A 6,000-nucleotide genomic window follows, 5' to 3' on the forward strand; every position below is an offset into this window, starting at 1 on the left:
TGCCAGCCGTGGTGGTCTGCTCTGTCACCCCAGGGCGGCCAGAAAGGGCAGCGTAGTGTGCTACAGTGCTATGCAGGGAAAAGGCGACGCCAGTGACACGACGTAACGTGGCGTTGATCAGGTCATGACCAATGACCGATGGCGTCCAGATTCCTGGTTGCAAAAACTGCAATATACAACGAGTCATGCTGCACTATCTCTAGTGCAATGCAATGCGGCGCATGCTGCGTATACGTGCGAAAGACAATCTCCTGGCATCTTTTCCCAGAGAAATGGACGGTCTAATAGTCCGGACCGGCAGCCGCTTTTTCAAACAATAACGCAAAAAGTTCTCTAGAAATTCATGGAGCTAATCGCCACTATACAATTCCCGAGACAAATCACCTTCGCTAGCTACGGTTTCTAGACAGCATTTGTCTCTCCCATATCGCTTTGATCGCGGTGCGTGCAAAACTGCAAATTGCAATCCGCGTCCATGAATTCAACGTTTGCGACACCGGCTGGGCTACGGGAAGAAGACTCGATCGACCGCCTAAAAATCCGGTCGTTTTCAACTGTCTCATCTTTGTTGTGCCGGCGCCGCAAGAGCTGCACGGTTTCGCCACCGTCTTCGCGCACCTGGCCGTGTCTCACACGGCCGGGCCGGGGTGGCACACACGCACCGCACGCGTCCTTGCCGTATTCCACCCGGCTAATAACCGCAGCAGCATGGGCGTATTACCAGTTTACCACCACCAGCAGCAGCAGCGACCGTGCACGCAGGCAGAGCGCAATGCAGCGCGACGCTAGCTGGCGCGCGCTCCACCATCGCCCAATCGCCCATGCCCTGGAGGCCTGGAAGCGTACGTCGTGCGGTGCAGCCTTGCCGGCCTGGTTAATTCTGCAGCGGCATGCAGGCCACAGTTTTGCTAGTATAAAAAAAGAAAGGAGAAAAAAAAACTGGCCGGCATGGCATGGCTTGGCGTTGGTGGGTGGGGGATATATTGACGGGACAGCGGACCACCTGAGATTCGCAACGAGCGTGTCGTCGATCGATCGGCCGGTGGAGTTTTGTGGATTCCGTGCCCAATCTTTTGTCAAAAACGGCCACTTTGCCTCTACAGTTACCTGCACTGCCGCCGGCCGGCTACCTATAGCTTGGGGGTACCACTCTAGCTACCCAGCTTTGCCAAGCACAAATTAACACACACACAGCTCTGCTCGTTCCTGACACCCTGCATGACACCACCGCGTGCTCCCCACAGACTCAGCAACACGGGAGCCAAAGGGGAAATCACCTCAGACAGGCTCAGGCTCAAGGCAAGGCCGGGCCGCAGGAGGGGTGGCCATCACGCACACTCATCACATCACCTGCGTACTTACTCGCGGCACGTGCCTAGCCCCCCCTCTCTCTGATCCACCAATCGAACAGGCGCGTCGTCGTTGGCCCCGAGCGACGCTGCACACATGTACAGTTCCACCTGAACGTGTACGTCAGGTGCAGGCGCGTGCGCCACCACGTACGTACTCCGGCCACTAGCTGATCACTCCGCGCGTGCCACCGCTCGGCCGGACGGCTCAGCAGAGGCGCTCGCTTTGCTCTTGCTTGCCCGATAGATCGCTCGCTCTTCTTTTGCGCCAAATGCGTTGCACATCTTGCATTGCATTGCATGCATGTATCGCAGTCTCGCAGAGCTGATCAAGCCCCAGCCCCTACCTATAAAACACTGGCACGGTTACGTACGCTGGGGTCGCCTTGTCGTCGCCCTCCTGGGTCCAGATTCCTCGCCCGTTTGGGTCGTCTCACGCTGGATCGATCCGGCCGTGTCAGGGATCATAGTCTCAGAGATCTGAGTGTTAGTTTATCAGTAGATCATGCATGCATCAGCCTGTGTACTAGACTGTAGACATGTCTAGCTATGTTCAGTAAGTTTTGACCACGACCCCTGTTCTTTTACGGAGCTGTATATAGCTAGCTAGCTAGCTACACAAACGGCGAGCGATATTTTTCTAATTTCCTACAGCAACAGGATAGTGGATACATATATCGACATCGATGTAATCCTTGGTGTATTCTACCCCTGGACGACGGTTAGCAATTCCCTAAATTAATTAACCATCACATTCACGTGTAAATTAAAACGGCCACATAATAATTCACAAAGTCCACGGACCTCCATATATATATGTCGCCACTCGCCACGTGTGCTAAGAGTCACCTGATAAATAAATAAATTGCCATTGCAAAACTTACTTTGGCCGGCCGCAGGCTGCAGCTGGTTTCATCTGATTACTAGTTCAGATAACGAAAGCGAAATCCACAACGGCGACATATGAAAGGAACCCCGGGCCATATCGGTGTGTGTGGTGCGTGCATTTGCATCGTTTTACATGATGCAAGCGTTTTAATTCATTAAAATGTGATTCGCGCGAGCGCGCGCGAGCTGTCCATCTGCCAAATGTTCATATGCATATGGCTTCGAGGTTTTCGGTCATCTATTCGTACAGTAATTGGATAGAGTTGGTAGAGCTAGCTGACGTACGTGTCAGATCAGAGGAAATGTAGCTGACACCGGTGGCTGATCGTGGTAGCATCGGTAGTGTAGTGTACGTACGTATCGCCGGCCCAGTTGTATTCTACTACCTCCGTCTCAAAATGTAGTTATTTCTAGCATAGTACTTTGTCCTAAAATGAAGCTATTTTTTACCTACCTTCTCCTCTCAACCAATCACAACCATTCTTTTTCACATACTTTCTCTTTTCAACCAATCACACACCTTTTTCAACCATTCTCACCTACTTTCTTAATACCCGTGCCAACTTCAAAAATGCTTACATTTTAGAACGGAGGAAGTAGAAAATAATACGGTCCTTTGGAATTAATGTAGGAAACCCAAAGCACAGAAATCGAGTTGCATGGTTTCTAAAAAAATAGTAATACGGAAAAGAAAGTTTAAAAAATTAAGAGGTTTTTATCCACTCAAAAATGATTTTATTTGTAGGTTTTAGGCTTTCCTTTTCACAGGTGGCATAAATTTTCATCCACATGTGAAGATGGCTGAGGCCGTCTCAAGGTCACAGATCAGCTCTGAGATGTGTCCTTAAGAAATGGATAATTGAACCTACATCTAAAGAGTTCTATTAGGTTTTGAGCTAGGCGGTAGGTGTCTACTCTATCTATATATGTTCAGATTCGTAATATTAGAATATGTCACATCCGATTCTAGATTTACTTTTTATAGAACGGAGGGAGTATTTCCAAACCTTAATCCCATACATGCCTTCTCATCCCAATTCTTAATTTTCAGCTGAATGGATTATGTAATTTTGTGATAATAATTGAGAGTATAAATGAATGGATTAATATTTATAAAGTAAAAGTTGTTTAAAAATATTTTTAAAAACTATATATATTTTTAAATTTAATATAAATCGTACTGTTTAGAAGTTTGAAAAATATGTTGATGATAATTCAGAATACGTAAGAGGAAATTAAAGAACGTATCATATATATCTATAGTCACCTGCGGTCGTGCGAACCTTGCTGGCACCCAAATTAATACCCAATGCTGTACCCAAATTTAAGCTCCCGAGAGAAGATTCAATTCAAATCCTACACAAGATCGAGAGGAGAGGTCAAAAGGAAATTTGCAAGGGGCCTGCACACATTACCAATTTCCTAGTACATATTATAGTATTAATACACAACTCCATCACCCGGCCGCGACAACAAAATTTCGGCCGCATGCATGCGAATGCAAACACCGGAGGCGCCAAAAGAGAGGCGCTTTCACTGGTGCAAATGGCATTTGCGGCATATGCATGCATGCATGCACAACCTGTGCGTCGTCCGCATCGCTGCAGGCCAAACACAGCCTTGTTAACGCCCGCCCAACTTTAACCAGCGTATAGGTATCGACAAAGCCCTATGCACCGCCAAGAAATATACAGGGACAAGTGCTCCCAAAACTCCAAAAGTTCGGTGTACTCAACTGCTCCTCCATACATGGATACTATCCCCAATCTGATAGATTATGACGGAGGCAATCATCAAATTGAAGGTTATGCATGTAAAGCTTAGCAGCTAGCATTGTGCTGCGCTCTCGTTTAACTAAGCTGGCCGGGGTAGATGCTGTTGAAGATACTCTAGCATATGTAGGCATGAGCCACGCATCTAGCTACCCAAACTCAACGTGAGTATTTGTCTGGACTCGTTCTGGACAATCAAGAGCTTTGGACGGCTTGAATTGCACCGTCGTCCATTGTATGCACTCACTGTTTACTTAGTACTCTCCTTGTTCTATAATAAACCAATCTAAATTCGAATTTGTTTGTTTAAATTTGTTGTATTAAATAATATTTCATTATATTTCAGGCATGTTTATTTTGAGATCATTTTATCCAGATTCGTTATATTATACTCCCTTCTATTCTAAATTGATCATCATATATATTTATGCACTAAGACCAAGGATAATTTAAATCGCATCAATCAAGACACCGTACACACATTCTCCTACATGCATCGATTAAAACATCATCCAATTACACCCTAGCATGCACACATTCTTCCATGCTGTATTAATTATATTACGATGAAATCCGCAACTATGTGGTTATACAATGATTAATTTGAGAAATTTTGGATTCCATTATATGATAATCAATTTGGGAAGGAGAGAGTATCTTATTTTATTTTAGGTTGGTTTATTATGAAACAAAGAGAGTAACTTATGAAGCTACCAATCAACTCTAGCCTACATATGCATTTTGCAGGGGGAATCCATCCCTGGTAGGATGATGACAAGACTCTCCCAGGGACCCAAAAATTCTTGATGGATTCTCCCGTTTTATAATTACCGTATAATATGGTCACTTGCTCACTAGCTAGACAGTAGTCACTAGCTAGGTCCATTGCATGCATGCTGCAGCCATGACATGGACGCATCTAACATGGCATGGACGCATCAAGCTAGTAGCTCGATCGCGGCCGGAGTACACCTTCCGTCTAAAAAAAAAAACTTTCGAAAATAATCTAAACAATTGCTTATCAAAGTTTCTTCATAAAATTTGATACGTATTTTTATGGAACGGAACAGAGAGAGCATATGCCACTAACTGGATACGTACTATCTGCAAGCTAGCGTCCAATTGCATTATATCTTCATTAGGCATAGGCACGTTCGATCAGTTCTCTGCATGCGCATGCGATCTCCTGCAAAGTGAATATGCAGATGATTCAGATGGATCTCCACGATCGATGCATGCATGCATGGGGTGTTGTACCGTACGTGCGTGTGGATGCATCTGCTCAATGTCGTCGCAGACATGCATGTACCGTTTTCCTGATTTGGCAACATGACACGATTGCGTTTTGCACCGATCGCCCCTGGTTTGGCTATACCATTTGCAAACCCCATAGCCTGTAATTAATCATACTTAATTAGCAACGTTAATCGCTATTTGATTTAGCTAGCGACAAGTGGCAGCTAGGCCGCGACCTTTTAGCTAGCTAACTAGAATGGTGGCCAGATGCGGTGGACATATTATTTCCTAGATGCCTAGTATCTAGCAGATTTTACTAGCTTAGGTCTGATTAAAATAGTTTCAAGTGACCTAAACGAGCATGCATGATTTGTGGTGGTGTTGGCGGTAGTGCCGGCCATTACACTAGCATGATCATTTAGTTTAGGGATCTCAAGTTACTGCAGCTGGAAGTTGTCAAATGCGAAAGTGCAACCTCTTTTTTTTTAGAGACTAGCAGTATCAATTTCAAATGAAATGATACTGGTCTAAACAAACCTCTTCATTGTTTTTCATTTCGATGCTTCTCCGATCCCTTCAATCATTTTTGATGTTTAGAACAAGACTCGATCACCATTTAAAACTCCGACCATCAATAACATTTTTCATATTTTCTCATATGCTCAATGTAAAGAGACAAAACAATTACCCTCTCTTTATTTCTTAATATATGATGCCCTGAACTTTTGACGTGACGTTTGATTGTTCGTTTTATT

This window comes from Oryza sativa, chromosome 2, assembly GCF_034140825.1.
Source record: "Oryza sativa Japonica Group chromosome 2, ASM3414082v1".
Taxonomy (NCBI): Eukaryota; Viridiplantae; Streptophyta; class Magnoliopsida; order Poales; family Poaceae; genus Oryza; species Oryza sativa.